General features: G+C 36.5%; 1 protein-coding gene across 13 annotated transcripts in view; it reads right to left on the bottom strand.

Annotated features, from left to right (window-relative positions):
* CEP170 (centrosomal protein 170) overlaps window positions 1-20898 on the bottom strand; it is a 119820-nt gene that overhangs the window by 94294 nt on the left and 4628 nt on the right. The window contains exon 1 of one of the 13 annotated variants that reach the window (XM_087859676.1): window positions 8674-9070. The exons of the other annotated variants lie outside the window; for them this stretch is intronic. The gene's annotated coding sequence lies outside the window, so the exon portion shown is untranslated. Of the gene's footprint in view, window positions 1-8673; window positions 9071-20898 lie in introns of those variants that run through there. 13 annotated transcript variants of the gene reach the window in all.

Below are 20898 nucleotides of genomic sequence, written 5' to 3'. Positions count from 1 at the left end.
AGAAAATAATCAGATAAAATAACAGGATCTGTTGGGGCGCCTGAGTGGCGCATTCAGTTGAGCATCTGATTTTTGGTTTTGGTTCAGGTCATGATCTCAGGGTCATGAGACTGAGACCCCAGTTGGGCTCTGTGCTCAGTGGGGAGTCTGCTTGACAACACTATAACCAATATACCCAACAGACATACATAAAATGCTCAATTCAACTACAGCAGAATCACATTCTTTTCAAGTGCATAAAGCACATTCTCTAGGATAGCACATTATGCTACACTTGAGACAAAAGTTAATATATTTTAAAAGAGCAAAAAGTGCAAAACAACTCTTTCGATCACAATGGAAGGAAATTAGAAATCAGTAACAGAATGAAAACAGGAATATTCTCAATAGGTGGAACTTAAACAACACACTCCACACAACCAATGGGTAAAAGAAGCAGTTGTAAGAGAATGAAAAAAATACATTGAGAGATGTGAAGACAAGAACACAACATACCAAAGCTTACAGGAGACAGCAAAAGAAGTGCTAAGAGGTAAATTTACAGCTGTGAATGTATATATTAAAAAAGAAATATCTCAAGCTAATAACCTGTTATTAATTGTTATTAACATGTTATTCTTAATACCTTAAAGAATGAGAATAGAGCAAACTAAACACAAAGCTAGCTGAAGAAAGAAAACAATAAAGAATAAACAAAATAAGAGCATGAAAAACAAGAAAAAAAATTTAAAAAGTTGTTTCTTTGAAAGACCAACAAATGAAGTCGTTAGCTAGACTGACTAAATAGAAGACTCAAATCACTAAAATCTGAAATAAAAATGGTGACATTACTGATTTTAGAAAAATAAAAAAGGATTTTAGAGAATATTATAAACCAGTGTAAGCTAAAAAAACTGCATGACCTCAATGAAACTGAAAAATTCTTAGAAACACACAACCAAACCAAGTTAAATCATGAAGTTATAGAAAAACTGAATAGATTTATAGTAAAGAGACTGAATCTAATCAAAACATCCCAACAAAAAACAGTCAAGGACCAGATGTCTTCAGTGTTAAATTGTATCTAACGTTTGTTTGTTTGTTTATTTATTTTAAAGATTTTATTTATTTGACAGAGAGAGAGACAGCCAGCGAGAGAGGGAACACAAGCATGGGGAGTGGGAGAGGAAGAGGCAGGCTCCCAGCAGAGCAGGGAGCCCGATGCGGGGCTCGATCCCAGAACCCTGGGATCACGTCCTGAGCTGAAGGCAGACGCTTAATGACTGAGCCACCCAGGCGCCCCTGTATCTGCCATTTAAAAAGGAATTAGCACCAATCTTTGTCAAAGTCTTCCAAAAACTTGAAAAGGAGGGAAGATATCCTAATTCATTCTATGAAATCAGCATTACCTGATACCATAGACATAAAAACTACAAAAAAATCACAGACCACTACCTTATATTGATGCAACAATCTTTAACAAAATACTAGCAAACTCAATTCAGTAGCATATTAAAAGGAATATATACAAGAGCCATGTGGAACTTATTCCTGGAATAAAAGGATGGTTCAACATAGGAAAATCAATCAATATGATAGGCCATATTAATGAAGAAGAAAATGAATGAATGAAGAAAATGAAGAATGAAGCAAAAGAAGAATGACGAAAAAAAAAACCCCACACGATCATCTCAACTGGTGCACAAAAAAGCATTTGAGAAAATTCAAAACCCTTTTCTGATTTTAAAAAAGCATCTAATAAACTAGGAATAAAAGGGAACATGATAAAGATCAAATATGAAAATCCCATGGCTAACATCAGACTCAATAATGAGAGACTGAAACCTGCACCCCTAAAATCAGGAACAAGACAAGAATACCTGCTTCCATCATTTCTATTCTATATGGTACTGGAAATCCTAGCCATAGTAATTAGGTAAGAAGAGAAATTAAAGGTATCAAAATTGGAATGAAAGAAGTACAATCATCTTCCTCCAAAGATGGCATGATTTTATGAGAACTTACACACACACACACACACACACACACACACACACACACACAAAGCCCCAACAACCATTTACATCAAGAAAGGAATCAGAAAAATTGCAGGATGTAAAATCCAGTCAAAAATCACTTGCATGTCTACTTATTACCAATGAACAATATGAAAAGAAAAAATTTTAAAGTCCATTTATAAAAGCATCAATAGTAACAAAAACTTAGCATTAACTATAACCAAGATGGCTCAGGACTTGTACACCGAATAATATAAAACATTGCTGAAAGAAATTTGAGAAGACCCAAATAAAAAGACACTGTGTCATCAAGAACTTGAAGATGTAATATTGCTAAGATGACAAGATTACACAATGCAAACTACAGATTTGATGCAATCTTTATCAAAATCCCAAGAGCACTGTTTGAAGAAATTGAGAAATCCATCCTAAAATTCATATGGAATCTCAAGGGACCCTGAAGAGCCAAAACAACTATGAAAAAGAAAAGCAAAGTTGAAATGTGCACAATGTTTCCTGATTTCAGAACTTCCTAAAAGCTATAGTAATTAAAACATTGCCAATAAGACAAACATATACAGCAATGAAACACAATAGAGAGCCCAGAAACAAACCGTCACATATATGGACTACTGATGTTCAACAAGGGTGCCAACACCACTTACTGGGAAAAAGACAGTTGTTTTAACAAATAGTCCTGGGAAAACGGGATATTCACATGCAGAAGAATGAAGTTGGCCTCATACCTGACCATATGCAAAAGTTAACTCAAAATGGATCAAAGACCTAAACATAAGAGCTAAAACTATATAAAATTCTGACAAGAAAATGGGGGTGTGTGTCTGCATGATCCTTTTATTTGGCAATGGTTTCTTACAGATGACACCAAAGCACAGGAAACAAAAGAAAAAACAGATAAACTTCATAAAAATTTTAAAACTTTTGTACGTCAACAGACACTATCAAAACAGTGAAAGGAACGGAAGAATATATTTGAAAATCATTTCTCTGATAAGGGATTAATATCCAGAGTATTAATGATTAGAAAAATACAAATCAAAACCACAATGACATATACTATTTCACACCCATTAGGATGTATGTGATCTATTACCAAAAAATGAAAACAAGTGTTGATGAGGATGTGGAGAAACTGGAACACCTGTGCATTGCTAGTGGGGATGTAACAAAGTGCAACCGCTGCAGTTTCTCAAAAAGCCAAATGGAGGGGCGCCTGGGTGGCTCAGTCAGTGAAGTGTCTGATTCTTGGTTTCCGCTCAGGTTGTGATCTCAGGGTCATGGGATGGAACCCCCATCTGTCTCCCCACTCAGCATGGAATCTACTTGTTCCTCTCCCTCTGCTCCTCCCCCTGGCTTGCTCTCATTAAAAAAAAAAAAAAAAAAAAAATCAAACAGAATTTCCATATCACCCAGAAGTTCCACTCCTAGGTAGGTACATACTCAAAAGATGGAAAAGTATGGAGTAAAAAGATACCTGTATGCCAGTGTTCACTGCAGCGTTGTCACAATAGCTAAAAGGTGGAAACAACCCAAGTGTCCACCAGCAGATGAGCAAAATATGATTTGCATATTCAATGAAAATATTATTCCATCATTAAAGGAAATGAAATTCTATCCGGTAATAACATGGATGAACTATCACATTATGCTAAGAGAAATCAGCCAGACACAAAAGGGCAAATGTTGTATGATCCACTTTCATAAGGTACCTAAAATGGGCAAATTCATAGACAGAAAGTAGAATGGAAGTTACAAGAGGCTGGGCAGAGAGGGAGTTACTATATAACAGGTACAGAGTTTCTGTTCAGAATGATGAAAAAGTTCTAGAAATAGATAGTGGTATCAGTTACACATGGAGAGTGCAATTTATGTCACTGAATTGCACACCTAAAAATGGTAAATTTTATGTTATGTATATTTTACCACAATTTTTAAAAATGTAATTGGGGGAAAAAAACCACTCAAGCACTCTCTCTGCCTTCATAGCTCTGATTTTAAATTAGAGACACAGTAAATCTTTATTTTGTTTAGTTTTGTATTTGTTTCTGTCTGTCTTAGAACAAGTTGTTTTGGACATTCAAGTTTTCCCTTAAAGCAAGCATTGGCTAACTCTGGCCTTTTGTTATTTTTGTGAATAATGTTTTTTTTTTTTTAAGATTTTTAAAATTTATTGAGAGTGAGCAAACACACAAATGTGCACACTAGCGGGGGGAGGGGCAGAGGGAGAAGGAAAGAATCTCAAGCAGATTCCACACTGAGGGCAGAGAGCCTGACCGGGGGCTTCGTCTCACAACCCTGTGATCATGACCTGAGCCAAAATCAAGAGTCGGATGCTTAACCTACTGAGCCACCCAGGCGCCCTTGTGAATAAAGTTTTATAGGAACACAGACGTTTGCCTTAAAACAGCCGAGCTGAGATGTGACAGAGATCATATGGCCTATAAAGCCCAAAATAATCATTTTTTGGCCCTTTACAGGAAAAAGTTTGCCAAGCCTGCCTTAAAGGATTAATACCAGTTTTTAGTTTTACCATTTTGGATGAAAATATTTTATTTCATGTTATTTTAATTTTAATTTTATTTATTTTCTTAAGTAGGCTCTTCTGGGTGTGGAGCCCACTGTGGGGCTTGAACTAACAACCCTGAGATCGAGACTTGAGCTGAAATCAGGAGTCACACTTAACTGACTGAGCCACCCAGGTACCCCCAAAATATTTTAAATTATATTTCACATTTATCTACCTCTCACAACTTAAAACTGAACACTGTATTTAATGGGTCATGATTATTACTATTATCAAGTTATCAAACTATGCTGAAAAATAGTGAGTTTCTCAGAATTTATTAATATGCATGTATCTGTCCTAATATTATATCGTCCTACTTTTCTGAGACTCTGTACTCACATTATTTGTTTTTTTCTGTCTTCTCCCTTATCAGTCGTCATTTTTCATTGCACTGGCTCTATTCCTTCCTGCAAAGCCTTAAAAATAATCTAAGTATATTGCAACTAGGCTTAAACAAATAGAATATAAACAGGAGCTCCTGTGAATAAAGTAGGAGGCTTTGGAACATAAATTTTTTCACTCTGAAGGCTTTAGTTAATGTTTAGATTTTTAGTTGGTAAGCAGAAGAACTCTATAGGCAGGATGTTATTATAAAAGTGTCACCCTTCCAAATTAAAGATCAACTTAAATAAAAATGCTGGGGTTCTTTGAATTCAAAGAAGGGAATGTGATACTACCAGAGTACTACTATTTATTATCTAGTATAATACAATAATTTTACATAATGAGATTTAAATTTAAAAAACCACAACATTAGCCCAAAAACTTACTAGTAAAGTTTCAGGGATTAGACCATATGGTGTATGCTGACCCATCAATCATGAAACCTACGATTAACATAGGTATGGCTTAGGTTTAGATTAAAAAACTAAACAGACTCAGAGTCCTAAGAGTTTTAAAACTAAAACACAACTCAAAACTCTTCCATTTCCCATACCAGCAATCCTCACTGACTTTCCTAACACTCTAACAACTTAATTTTAAAAGCCTACAGCATTAGAAATACAGACTAGACTTGACAGAAAATTGTATTAATCCCTATCTTCTGTGCTTAATTTTAGCACTTAAACCTCAGAGCATGACAATGCACAAAACTAACCAATGCCTTTCTGTAAATCTATTCCCATGGCAAAGTAAGCCAATCTTTTCTCCGCAGCCCAACAATACTTTTTCAAACATCTCTGCTGTAATTTAAACTATAATTTATAGCATTAACGACGCTGCACTATTACATGATAATGTGTCTAGCTGGCGACCTCTTTGAAAGCAAGCAAAACCTATCCTCTTCCATCCCCAGTTCTTTCAGTAAATACTTATTGAGAAACCTGCCAAGTCTGAGAACTATGGGTAGGTAGGTAGGGTGCACAAAGACAAAACAAATTAAAAAAGCTGTCCACAAGGAACTTAGTCCTTGGGCAATGTTGGTCAGTAGGTGCCACGACTGAGATAAGCCTAAAGTGATACCTGAACAAACAGCAGGTTGTTACTACCCCAGCCTGGGATGGTGACACTGGGGGCAGTATCCTTCTAAGTCAGTGCAGAGCTGAACTACAGAGATGTTTATCTCTGTATCCCCAGAGCCTAATGCAGTGTTCCACATCTAGTGAGTGTCTGACAAGCTATTTTTAATGAATGAATGAGTAGTTCTGGAGCTGTGGCAAATCTTCTTGAAGTGAATCATCTGGAAATCTCCAGGGACAGAAGGTGAGAAATTAATCGTTTAACCTTTGCTACAATTAAAGCGCTTAAACCCTGGTTTCCACCCCTGCCTTCAGTCGTCTGCCCCATATTCTTCATCTTCTTGTCACATAGTTTTCAACAGCTACCTGACAAGTTTAAAGCTCTGACCTTTGAAGATCAGAGGGAAGCAAACACTGACCCAGAATCATAGTCCAGTTTCCATGTTCCCGACAGCTATGACTGGCTTTGAAAATGGCCTTTCCTGTTAGATTCTAGCTCATTTCAGGACTGAACATCCTGAAAATCTAATACTTAAGGCTTAAATTAAACAAAACAAAAACTACAGATGTTCAGCAGAACACACAGCTTCAACTACACTTCTAAGTTTCAACCTTACATATATTTTACTGGTTTTGTTTATTTCTATTTTAAAAATGTTGCTTCCAGTCACTTACAATTAAAATTGAGGACTAATGGCAAGAATCCAAGTGATATTACTAGAATGCTGTGAGACAGACAATAGTGCACTCGATACGTAGTAACACTACAACAGAACTATGAAATAATGCGTAACATAACCAACTCAGATTATTAGGTCTGAGGAAGAAAAACTCTTGTATGAATGATCGTCAGTGTATGCAATTACTTGAGCTAAAACACACGTTAAGGGCAGTATATCCTTATGCTTCTGGCAATCAGCTGGCTGATCCATCACCAGATGGCTTTACAGAGAATGAACCTCCTACCCCACAAGTCCTGCTACTGCGGAGTAAGAAGTAACTGGTGTAGCATCAGCACCATCAATCTACACAGCTGAAAATGCTTTCCTCTAATGTATGCAATTCTTATTTTAATAAAATATTATCTATTGATGAATCCAAGTGACAACTTGTCTTCTGGTACCAGGAGGCATGAAAGGGTGGAAATGATCTTCATGGGCTTGGCCCAGTACCTACCTAGCTCTGTTTCCTGAATGAATCAATAACAGCAGTAGGAGAAAGAAAATGTGATTTTTATTACAAAATAAATGAAAACTTAAAGAGAAAAAGTGATAAATTTCACTTCCTGAAATTGTCGCTTAAACCAGCAGTAAAACTACCCAAATTATACAAAAATACCAATTCAAAGGGATACATGCACCTCAATGTTTATAGCAGCATTATCGACAATAGCCAAATTATGGAAGCAGCCCAAGTGTCCATCGACTGATGAGTGGATAAAGGCAGTGTGGTGTGTATATGTGTATACACACATATATACGTATACACACATACACACACACACAATGGAATATTAACTCAGCCATCAAAAAAAGAAATCTTGGGGCGCCTGGGTGGCTCAGTCGGTTAAGTGTCTGCCTTCGGCTCAGGTCATGATCCCAGGGTTCTGGGATTGAGACCGGCATTGGGCTCCCTGCTCAGCAGAGAGCCTGCTTCTCTCTGTCCCTCCCTGCACTCATCCTGGCTCTCTCTCTCTCCTTCTCCCTCAAATAAATAAAATCTTTAAAAAAATTTCTGAAAAAATGAAATCTTGCCATTTGCAGTGACATGGATGGAGCTAGAGAATATTATGCTAAGTGAAATAAGTCAGAGAAAGACAAATACTGTATGATTTCACTCATAAGTGGAAAACAGATGACCGTGCGGTGGGAGAGAGGCAAACCAGGAAACAGACAGCAAACTGAGAGTTACTGGAGGGAGGTGGGTGGGGGATGGGTTAGATAGGAGATGGGCATTAAAGGAGGGCACTTGCTGTGATGAGCACTGGGTGTTATATATAAGTGATGAATCACTAAATTCTATACCTGAAACTAATTATTACACTGTATGTTCACTAACTGGAATTTAAATAAAAACTTGAAAAAAAATAAACCAACAGTACAGCTTATTCACTAAAGTGAAGTAAACTGCTGCATCGACCGCCATACAGGCCTTTAGAACTTGTACCATGCCTTTGAAAAAAAAATTTAATGAAGATTTTATTTATTTAAAGCAGTTTAAGGTTCACAGCAAAATTCAGGGAGAAGGTACAGAGATTTCCGAATACCCCAACCCCTAAACAGGCACAGCCTCTCTCAGGGTCAACATCCCCCACCACAGTGAGGTACTGTTTACAACTGAGGAACTTATGGGGACACATCATCATCATCCCGAGTCCACAGTTTACGTTATGGCTCGCTCTTGGTGTTGTGCCTTCTATGGACCTAGACAAATGTATGATGACATGTATCCCCATTCACGGTATCACAGAGTATTTTCACTGCCCTGAAAATCCTGCGCCCTGCATAGTCATTGCTCCCCTGCAGCCCCTGAACTGTTCATTGTCACCAGTTTCGCCTTTTCCAGAGTGTCATATAATTAGATCACATAGTTTGTATGTAGCATTATCAGACTGGCTTCTTTCACTTACTAACACGCATTCCGGGTTCCTCCGTGTCTTTTCTTGTCTCCACAGCTGAATTCCACTGTCTGGATGGACCACAGTTTATGTGTCTATCCACTTGCTGAAGGACATCTTGGTTGCTTCCAAGTTTTAGCAATTAGAAATCAAGCTGCTATTAATACCGTAACTTTTTATCACATCATACCAAGTACCCAAAAGATAACTGAAGAAATTTTAAACAAATGTCTTAAATTCGAAATTCTTATTTCACATTTTCCCCCTACTAAAATCTCTGTGGAAAATATCCTTAACATTAAAGCCTCTGCCTTTTGAGAAAAAAAGATTAGGGTTGCATTTCATCTAAAGACTCGAGATCAAATAAGGTATGATTGATCAATGTTATAAAAGCAAATAGACATAATTACCTGTAATCTTTTATTTATAATAGGTAGCATTTATTGACCACGTACCATATATCATTCTAAGAACTCCTTCCATATGCATACACTTACAAAATTGATTTAAACTACAAGAATTATGTAAGTTCTAGAAAATGGACATAAACATTATGCACCAATTACACATGAGGACCCCATTTTATGGAGCACTCTAAGATGAAATTACTCTATTTTTTTAACCATAAGTACTTAAGTACTAAGCACTGTAGGTAAGAGGGAGAGAGTGATGGTCAAGACAGAAAAAGTTCCTTACCCCATAGAAGCAAAAATAGACAAAGAAGAGCTAAGTAAATGAATTAAGACAACTTTAGTGACAATGGGAAGGCAGGAACATGAAAAGACAGAGAGAACAGCATCATTTAACAGTTTTAGGGTGTTGGTGTTTAGGCTGCTGGGTGTTCTGGGGGAACCTGAGAAAGTGACATACATTTAAAACATATTCAAAAATTCAGCTCTGTTGTATAATTAACTTGACCTGGGACAGATAATGAAAAATATACTCTTGGGAAATATTTTCTTTTAAAGCCCCACCCCCACTAGAAATGTACAGTTAATCCAAAACAATGAATCCACAGCTGTGCTTTTTTTGGATACTTACCAAGATGCTTGTTTCATGCTCATGTGAACAAACTCAGTACTGGGAAAATTTCTGTTTTCATATACTCCTGATTATTCTGAAATGAGTGGCTCATTTTTCCTTTATTTTCTGCCATATACATTATTAATTAAATGTTTTAAAAAACGATTAAAGCAAATATTGAGAAAAAAAGTACTGAGAAAAATGTAATTTACAACTGCCACCTAAAATAGCATTATAAAGTGTGAAAAATTTTTTCATAAAAAATAAATGAAGATGACATTCCAGTATCAATAGCCATATATTCTATATCCGAGTTTATTACATATTTTCAAAAGAAGACTTAGTTTGGAGAGGAAAAGCCAGTGATTTAATACAGGACTGGAGGAGATAATGCTAAGCGAAATAAGTCAAGCAGAGAAAAACAATTATCATATGGTTTCACTCATTTATGGAACATAAGAAGTAGGAAGATCAGTAGGAGAAGGAAGGAAAGAAGAAAGGGGGGGTAAACAGAAGGTGGAAAGAACCATGAGAGACTATGGACTCTGGGAAACAAACTGAGGGCTTCAGAGGGCAGGGGGTGGGGGAATGGGATAGGCTGGTGATGGGTAGTAAGGAGGGCACGTATTGCATGGTGCACTGGGTGTTATACGCAACTAATGAATCATCGAACTTTACATCAAAAACTAGGGATGTACTGTATGGTGACTAACATAATAAAAAAATATTACTATATAAAAAAAGAAAATGCTTGAGAAAACAAGTTATATATTTCCATAAATTATCTAGGCATTAAAAGTTTCTCCCAAGTTTTCTCTGCCAGTTTATGAAAAATGTAAAGTTTGACTTGCTTTCTTTTGTAGAACTGCACAACTTTGTTAAAATACAACTGTGGTTTCATAGGAAATCAATTAAGACTTAGATTCAGGGGCGCAGGGGTGCTTGCTTGGGTGGCTCAGTTGGTGAAGCGTCTGCCTTCAGCCCAGGTCATGATCTCAGGATCCTGGGATCGAGCCCGTGTCAGGCTCCCTGCTCAGCGGGGAGCTTGCTTCTCCCTCTCTCTCTGCCTGCCTCCCTCTCTGTGTCAAATAAATAAACAAAATCTTGAAAAAAAATAAAGGACTTAGACTCACACATTTATCAAGTACCTCCTTTGTGCCAGTAACTGTGCCAAGTGCTTACACTCTCAGTCTTCATTTAACTCCCAAAACAAGCACGTGAGAATCATTTTTCCCTTCAAGAAAGCTGACGTTAAGTGACTTACCCAAGGTCAAAAATCTAGTAGTAGTACACAGGAGCCATCTGCATTCAAACCTGGGCTTTCACATACTAAGTTCTGGGCTGCTTCCACAACCACAGTCTCCGTCGTATTTTTCTCAAGTATACCTTAAAATGATGCTAGTGATGCCAATTCCTACAAACTCAGATCTGGATTAAGAATTTGAATATGACTGAAATGAAACACACTTTTACCTGGTAACATATTCCCTGACTCTATCTTTTTGGGCCATAAACACTGAAGGTTCATGCAAGACTCTGTCTATTTTTAATCTCTCTTACCCTCCCGCTTGATCACCAACAGGCTCCAAGACTGCCTCCCTGAGAAGTCCGTAGACAAGTAAGAATCAATCAGTGTATGTTAAAGTCAGATCAAAAATCAACTGACTCATCTGGAGGAATGAGGCAAATTTAGTAAATAGGGGACAGCATGAATCAGAAACCTAGAATCTGAAAGAAAAGTACACTATCTCTAGGCTCCCTGAACAATGCCCTGAAAAACATCGTCAGGTCATGTGTCACTAGGAGCAGGGAAAGGCGCACAAAGCTATCTCAAAGGACTGAAAACAGACTCCACAAGAGGGGCTGACAGTGGGAAGAAAGCAGTGTGAGCTAAGGGTCTGTAAGACCATGAAAGCCAAATGCTTTTGATTCACCTTTCAATTCAACAATTTCTTAGCTGACAACAATTTCTCTTGCTTCTGTCGTCTGTCTATAATGCATTTCAGCATATCACCACCTGTGTGCCCCTTAAAAATGGTTCCTTCTCACGATTACTACCTTCCTCCTTTAACTAACCATACATTCATTGTTTGAGAGGTGGGTATACATTCAACCAGAGTATCGGCCCAATACATGAAAACCAAAATCAAACTTCAAACTGGAGAATAACTGAAGAATCTTAGAGCATGTTTAAAGCGTTTAGATTTTATAAATATCACAGATGTGCTTATTTATTGCCTAACAACTTAATAGTCTAAATTATGCAATATTTCTTTTCACCTTCATGTAAAATTACAATGCCTATAAATAACTCTGTAACAGTGCTGTGCAGTAAAACTGTGATTATGGACAGGTAGGTCACGCTGTCCAACGTATCAGCTACCCAGTGCTTGAAATACCAACAGCAAATGCATCTGAGAGAACTTTTCATTTAATTTTAATTAATTTAAATTTAAATAGTCACATATTGCTAGTGGCCACTCTAGTTTGCTCAGCTCTACACAAAGAGGAATCACATGATTATTTACATTAATTTAGAATGGCTTTATATACTTTCAACCTATAGAATATAAATACACAGAATTGGCTGCTAAAAAATAATTTATGTTGGGAAGAAAAATTTTGATCTGATCACAACAGCATATTATGTTTTCATTTATAAAGCTATATAGCATTCATATGAATTAGTAAGTTATGTAAGCAAGCAAGCCTATATTTTGGCTGAAAATTTGCAACCATCATTTCAACTGTTAGTATAAGTCTACTCTTTTATATATTATAATTAATTAGACTACAGATGCTTCAAGTGATCAGGTTCACTACTACCTGGGTATATGCCATTAGGTATGTCATAATTTGCTGGAAATATTTTGTAGTGTGAGTATTTCTCACAAAGCAATTTTTTTAAGGGAGGGAATCTCTATACAGCTAAAGAGGAATGCCCTACTGACTTTTATTTCATTTGGAGAAGAGCTTCTCCAAGTGTGAGGAAAAAAGCAGCTACAATAGATCGAAAGCTTATTGGTATTTTTAAGAACAATTATTAGTAGGAGATAATACTCTCAGTCAAATATCAGGATATGTAAAAAAAAAAAAAAAAAAAAAAAAAAAGGTTCACCTTCCAAATGCCTTGTCTCTTCACTCCTACCTTCTTCCCCCCCTTTCCCCATCTCTGTGTACCACTGCATATCACAAACCATTCTCCCAATCCTTTGACTCTCTCTTCTTTGTGACTAAAGGGCCATAAGCACAAAACTGAAGAGTATTCTGAATTTTTCACACACAAAATATTGCTATAAAAGTTGGGAGTAACCTTAGAAATAACATAGTTTAAGCCTTTTATTTTTGTGAATGAGCAAAATGAAACAGTAAGATTAAAGACTTGTTCAATGTTATAAAGCTACAGCGCCAAAACTAAAATGGAGATCTAACTCCTTGTGCAAAGTACTCTTTTATTTACACCTTGTTAACAAAGTGTGTGTGTGTGTGTGTGTGTGTGTGTGTGTATTTATAAGATCAGGAAACACCCTTAGAAGTCATCTGTGAGAGAAAACAAGCCATCTGGTTTTTCTGGAGCAGATATCTGATGACAGTATTTATTAAATAAATTGATATACGTGTTTTAGTTTGTAAAACATATTGAGGCTTATACAAATGACTGTCTCAAAAGAAAATAATTTGATTCCTGCCTTCCTGTGACCCCCATTTTTTCCCTGCACTTTTGCAACTTTTGATAGAAAAATGGTTTCCTATAACTGCACTAAACAGATAAAATCATGCCACACTACTAAAGACCAATCTATGGGGTAAATGCTAGCAAAAGGAAAAATAAATATTAATTTAATTAATGAAAATCCTATTGATATTTCTATGGTTAAATTTTTTATTTTAACTAGTTTAACATCCATTAGATGTCTGAGAATCCTATGAAAGATATGACAATCTTGCATTTCATAGATATATATTAATTTCATATTTATTTCCTGGGGACTTGGATCAGGCATTTTCACGTGATCAAATAAAAATACTCAAAATATAAAAAGAAGTAAATAATTTTTGCTCCCAGTAAGTGCCTAGGGACTCAGATTTATAAATTTCTTAGTTATTCTTCCCTACTCTGGACATTAGCCCTATTTCTGTCCTTATTTTTGATACTGATATATGTTCGGTAAAAATTCACTTTTGCTTCTTCACTTATGCTGGATCAACAGAGGTTTACCCAAATTCTTATACATTTTTAAGAAGTGATTTTGATGTTTGAATTTTGTCAAACAGTAAACTTATTTTTTAGAGTCATAAGGTATACATACACATCAAAGAAAAACTCAAATCAGCAAAGCAGAAAGTAACTTTGTAACAGAATTCAGGACCCATAATAGTAAATCTGAATTTCCAAGGCCAATGTAACTTTTGGATTTGAACATGGTACCCTTAGATAGCAACTCATTTTGGCAAGTTGCTTCACTATTTTTAAGAAATGCTATTTCTTGTTAAGAAAACTTCTAATGCAGCTCTTGTAAGTGTAGCTGCCTGTACATGCAGCAAAGTTGGAATATAAAAATATGAATGCCTGCTGGAATCTAAGGATATCTTAGTCTTTCAGAATGCTATGTCCTAAAATTAAGGAACTTTCCCCAAAAGGGTTAATGTATTCTTGTATGTTGCAAGAACTTACTGTTTTAAATGTAAGTTTTTGCATCTGCAATTTTGTTTCACAATAGAACTGTTTAAAATGTGCTTTAAAATGAATTATTAGAAAGCATGAGTTTTTTTTTTAAACTTGAGAAAGAAAATTAAGTACAGACAGCATATAGTTCATTTAAAGGAGCTTTCTTTCCTTCCCTTTAGGGTCAGGCTTTAAAAAGTGGTCTGTTTTTGCTAATTCTACTTCCTTACCTTTCAACTACTCTTTACCTTTTTTTTTTTTTTTAAATTAAGGATTTATTTATTAGAGAGAGAGAGAGAAGGGTGAGGGGGCAGAGGGAGAGAGAGAATCCTGAAGCAGATTCCTAGGTGAGTGTAGAGCCGGATGCAAGGCTCAATCCCAGGACCCTGAGATCATGACCTGAGCCGAAATCAAGAGCCGCAGCTTAACTGACTGAGCCGCCCAGGTGTGCCCCCACTCAACTCCTTTTTTTTTTTTAAACATGTAGGCTCCTCATGCCCAGCATGGAGCTTATATGGGGCTTGAACTCACAACCCTGAGATCAAGATCCGACCCAAGATCAAGAGTTAGACACTTGGGATGCTTGGGTGGCTCACTCAGTTAAGCATCCGCCTTTGGCTCAGGTCAAGATCTGAAGGGATCCCGTTCCACATCAGGCTCCCTGCTCAGTGGGGAGCCTGCTTTTCCCTCTGCCTCTGCTCCCCCTGCTTGTGCTCTCTCTCTGACAAATAAATAAAATCTTAAAAAAAAAAAAGAGAGACCCTTAAGTGACTCAGCCACCCGGGTGCCCCTTCAAACGACTCTTGAATTAACCCTATGTACTGAAGTTTTACCGAGTTTCTGTCCTTTCTCTTCCTCTCAACCACCTTTGGCTACTATGGCCAAAAATGTTCTCCTAACTACTAAATCCGATGATCTTTAATATTTCTATCTTACTTCACCTGCCAATATCTTTGATCATTCTTACCTTCTAGAAACATCACTTTGGTTTCCTCTCACTTCAGTGACTACTCCTTAATCTCTTTGAAAGTCTCTACTTTTCCTTTAAATCTTGTTTTTTAGGGGGTTACTGCCCAATACATGACCCTTTGAGACTTCTCTGAAGCCACCAGAGTTCAAATACTGCTTATTATGTCAAGTCACACATCTAAATTTCAAGTCAAAACCTCATCCACACCATATCTCTAATTGCTTATAAATAATTTTCAGTTATAATGTCCCCACTGGCTCCTCAAAATTAATTTTTAAAAATTGAATCCTTCCATTTTTTGAACAAAATCTGCCTTTCCTCTTGTTTTCCCTATCTTGGTGAATGGCATTACCAACCACCCAGGTACTATCTCTCCAATCTCCCTTTACTTAGATAAGTCCCTGGTGTTTATCACAAAAATTGTGTTTTCTAATTCCTCAGTTTGGACTGACTGGTGTGACAACATCGGAGAGCAGGGATAAAGGGAATGGACTGTAATTGTGACAACTAAAGAAAAAAGAAATTTAAAAAGATACTTGAGTAAAGGAAATACATGATGTGCTGACTCAGAATGCCAAGACTGGAGGGACAAAGTACAAACTGGGCCCAAGAAAAAGAGAGAAAAGAAAGAATAAGTCAGACAATAGAAATCCTAGTGATGAAAACAGACACCTGAGAAGCAGATGAGAGAAATGGTTGTCAAGACAGCATTCTCTGATGAAATATTCATCTTATTATATACCTCACCTTATATCTTTGGGGGGAGGCAGGGGGTACTACTTTGCAATAAACCTAAAATCCATTAGCAAAAAGGTGCGAGATTCTATTAACGAATTATGTTCTGAATGTTATTCACAATAATTACTAGACATTCTTCTGCTGGATACCAAAGAACACCATCCCCTTATTCCCAGGCCACCCTCCCCAAACAAATCTCTAAATTTTACTTCTTTTATTCTTCATTTAATCATATTCTATTTGTTCTCACCTCTCCACTTTAAAAATTTTAAATTGTTGATTCTGTATAGATCCTTCACATTCTGGAATTTGTTCCATACCACTTAGAATCATAGGTTTAAACCATGCTGTCTCACCTCTTATTTTTACTGAATAGCACAATACCGAATTCTTCATATAGTGGAAGCAGAAGGTACTGAGATGTAGAACTGAGAGTAATTACTTCATTCCTGAATTTGCTACTGAAGGAAATAGAATCAATAATTACATAAACAGTGTATGCTTCCTTCAATAGTTCTTCAGCTTTAATAAAAACAAAAACAAACTCTTTTACCATTCCTCTTTGAAAGTACACAAATACACACACACCCTGCCCCTGCCCTCTAAGAGGGATAGCTCAGGGTCAGTGTTAATTTTGTCAGCTAGCTATTTACAGAAAAATTGACTTCAGTAATACTTACTGGAATAGAAAACAATATATTTCATATTTCAACTGTTATTTGACAGTGGTTGTTAGAAAATATTTCAACAGCATATTCAGAAAACTTAAAAGTGAAACAATTTCAAATGATTTAAGAGCCCTTTTCTTACATACACACATTGACGTCGGCAGTTTACTTTGAAATGCATCAAAATGTTAAGATGCACTGATGAACAGACAATGGATATATGGCCAGATGTGTGATAAAACTAATATAAAGTTGTAAACAACCCTTAATTTCCATAAATTGTAAGTAAATTACAAGTTTGATAACATGGACTCCTATACCCTCAAGAAAAATTAGTCAGAAAGTTTAATCACATTATAAGATGTTACCAGATTAAACCAAAATAGACAAGAATACATAACAGCGGCATCACTGGCTAGTGGGATTATGAGAACGTGTTCTTCCCAATGTTGTGGTATTTTCTAAGTATTCTGCAATAGATAAGGATTTGTAATATGAAAAAAAAGCATGAAAAAACAAGGTGGCCTTCAATTTGCATTGCATTGCTTATCCAATGAGAAGTTTTATTGAGCAACTGAGCAAATAATAATACATGGGGTCCTCGAGATAGATATTTTGAAGTTATAGTCCCATTGCCTCAAAAGTCTTTACTGCTTAAGAATTATTGCTCAAAGTCCTCTACTTGCAAAGTTCCTTTTTCGCCAAAATAAATATTTTATACTTTACTTCTATATCACCTATGCTCATTTCCCCTGTCCTCTATTTCCTCAAATCAGTTTCTAGCTGGCTGCCTTGAGTTCAAGACCCCTAACAAACCCTATGCTGTGAATTTGTACTTTACTATTCCACATAAGATGTGACCCTTACCTGGTAATACCCTTATCTGGTAAAACACCTTCCAGGAAAAAAAAGCCAGTTAAAAAAGGAAAATTTTCCTTGTTGGCCTGGAAAAAAAGTAAGCTGGCCTGCTTGCTTTTTTCTGACTTCACTCTCATTTAGACACTGTGCTTGGAATTAAAGGATGAGTTTAGGATTGGAGAAAGTTATTATCTCAAAGCCTCTTTCCCCCATCATGTCTTTTTTTCCCCTCCCAAGAACACTAAAATAATGTGCAAAACTGCCTTATGGGGATGAAATGCAGAAGCAGCAGAAAACTATTCCTACAGTGCCAGATTGAAAAAATATTTCTATTCATCACCTCAAACAAAACATTTCTTCAAACATAACTACCGAGTGACACCACATCTGGGGTGATGGGAGGAGATCTATACCTGCAACCATACCTTTCATTTGTCTTTTACATCATTTTCTTTTCAAAATAAACCTCTGAGGTATATGGACTATCACTAGATCTACCTTATAGATGAAGAAACTGAACTTCTGAAATTAAATGACACGTTTAAGATCACACAAGTAGTGACTGAGTCAATTCCTGACAGCAAATTCTTCTCACTGAACAACACTGTCTCTCCGGTTCAGTCCGTGGCAACAGCAGCAGCCACATCCATCCACCCAAGAAACAGCAGGGACCTATTTACAAATAAAACTTTGTTCAGGGCTTTAGATTTAGTAGTTTTTAGGGGAGAATAATTGTGAACATCCCCATCAAACAACTAGAAGAAAGAGAAGTCTAACAAAATGTTCTCATCCAGTTTATAAGGAGTGTTCAGGTGATTAAAGGTGGGTATATAGTTTGACTCAACATCCTTTATCTTTAAAAATACTTTCTTTACTTGACTTCTGGGACAGCACACTCTTACGTCACTGGCCATTTCTTTTCAATCCTTCTGGATAGTTGCTTCTCTCCTGCTAAGCTTTCACTGTTGAAGAGTATCAGGTCTCAATCCTCTTCTCAACCTAATTAATCAACTCTCACACTAAGTGATGTCTTCCAGTCCTATGGCTTTAAATACGTTCTAATGGTGATGCTTAAGATTTAAGTATCTTCAGTCCTGAACTTCTCTGAATTCCTGACTTGTATATTCCACTGCCCACTTGATAGCTCCACTCCGATGTTTGACAGACATTTCAAACTTATATCCAAAACTCTTGATTTTTTTTTAAAACCAGACCTTGTAACTTTCATTATCTCCACCATTATTACTCTAGTCGAAACCATTAACAACTTACTACAGATCACTCCAATCATCTCTTAGCTTGTCTCCTTGTTCCCCTTTTTCCCTCCAGTCTGTTCTCCACAAAAAGGTCAGAACTATATTTTAAAAATATAATACAATTCTTTTGTCATTCCCCCAATCGAAACCCTCCAATGAACTCCCAAAGCACTTGAAACTAAAAACCCTACAATCTCTATCCAACCTCATTTCCTCCTATTCTTTCTTCCTCTTGCTCATTCACCTCCAGCCAGAGCTCTCTTTATTATCCGCATTCACTCATCCCATTCCTGTCTCAGGACCAGTGCACAGTCCAATCACACACCTACATGGCTTACTTCCTGAAAACAAGTCTGCTAAACGTCACCTCCTCACAGAGCAGTACTCCCTAACTGCTCCTAAAACGGTAACTCTCAAGGTTCAGAATATTGTCTTAAGAGGTTATCTTTTGGGGCGCCTGGATGGCACAGTTGTTAAGCGTCTGCCTTCGGCTCAGGGAGTGATCCCAGCGTTCTGGGATGGAGCCCCACATCAGGCTCCTCTGCTGGAAGCCTGCTTCTTCCTCTCCCACTCCCCGTGCTTGTGTTCCCTCTCTCACTGGCTGTCTCTCTCTCTCTGTTAAATAAATAAATAAAATCTTAAAAAAAAAAAAAAGAGGCTATCTTTTGGGTAAAAGACGGGTGGCGGGCTAAGACTATATATTATATTTGCTTAACCTGAAAAAAAATTCACTGGAATGATACAGAAGTAATAATAAAACGTTACCTGTTGGATTAGGCAAAGTGCTAACTCAGCAAACAAGGTGAGGGATAGGAGGATTCTTCACATTGTTTTTAAAATACTTTGATTTTTTTGAACCATTTGAATGTTCTATCCGAGGGACTACTTAAGAACAAATGAAAATAGCAGTCCTTTATCACGGTCTATCCCTTTACTCTACATTTTCTTCATAGCGTTTATGTTTACTTAACTTACTACTGTATAATTATCCATATCACCCAAAAGACCGTAGGCTTTAACCAACTGCTTCAGTACTGGAGAATATAATGGTTTTCTCCTTAATTAAAAACAAACAAAAAACATTCAAATGGTTTTCATTATCTTTGTGTCATCTCTTTTCTCAAGCATATTTTATTTATGTTACATTTACTCTATTTATAAATCTGCATGGCTTTGTCCTTGGCTATATCCAGTACCAGGCCAGGATGAAGACACAAGAGGGCTGACTTGTTAAATTTATAAATGTCTAAAAGCCAAGAAGGGAAGCTAATCCTTTGGATGACAGAATCATGACTCAAGAAGATCTCAACAAGTTTTAACTATAGCTACATTCAAGGAGATGGTATCTGGAAGGGTTAAAGTTTAACACTGTTTCAAAAAATCATCTATGTGTACATAAAGATTGGGAAAAATCTTTAAAAAGACACTGGCTTATGTTGACTACATCAGTGGTTTCCAAATTTTCAAAAAACAAAATGAAAAACAATATAAGCTTGCCAACTTTTTATTGTTCATTTAAGCACCAAACCAACACAGAAAACCCAAGGCAAATATTAAAAGAAACTTAGCACATACTAACACTATCATTTTATAAAGAGAGGTCATTTTGACATTGTAGAAATACAGAAACTCAAATCCCTTGAATTGCATAACAATAACTTGAAAAGCCATATAACATTTTCTTCTCATTTTTCTTTGCTTAGAACTAGCAAAGATATTACTGTTATTAAAGAGTTAACACAATTTTAGACTGTAAACACAAGTGTATAGCTTGAATTAAGGAAAGGGATAATTTCACTACACTGCATTCAAACCATAATTACAGAAGTAAATATAAAAACTAGATCAGAACAAAAAGAACAGCACTCACAAAACTGAATCTAGTTGACAAGAGATGAGAAAGGTAAAGGAAACAGTATCATATGAAGTTGTAAGGGTTATAATATTTAATTTAGAAAAGAGAAAGCTGAGCAAAGAAATACCTTATTGTATCTTACTCTTAATGACAGAACTACAACCAATGGGGAGAAGTTATAAAGTAAAGCAGATACCTGCTCG

This window comes from Ursus americanus, chromosome 2, assembly GCF_024610735.1.
Source record: "Ursus americanus isolate L20-20 chromosome 2, mUrsAme1.1.p, whole genome shotgun sequence".
Lineage (NCBI taxonomy): Eukaryota > Metazoa > Chordata > Mammalia > Carnivora > Ursidae > Ursus > Ursus americanus.
Note: the sequence above shows the minus strand (reverse complement) of the source record. Positions and strands in the feature narration are given on the sequence as shown.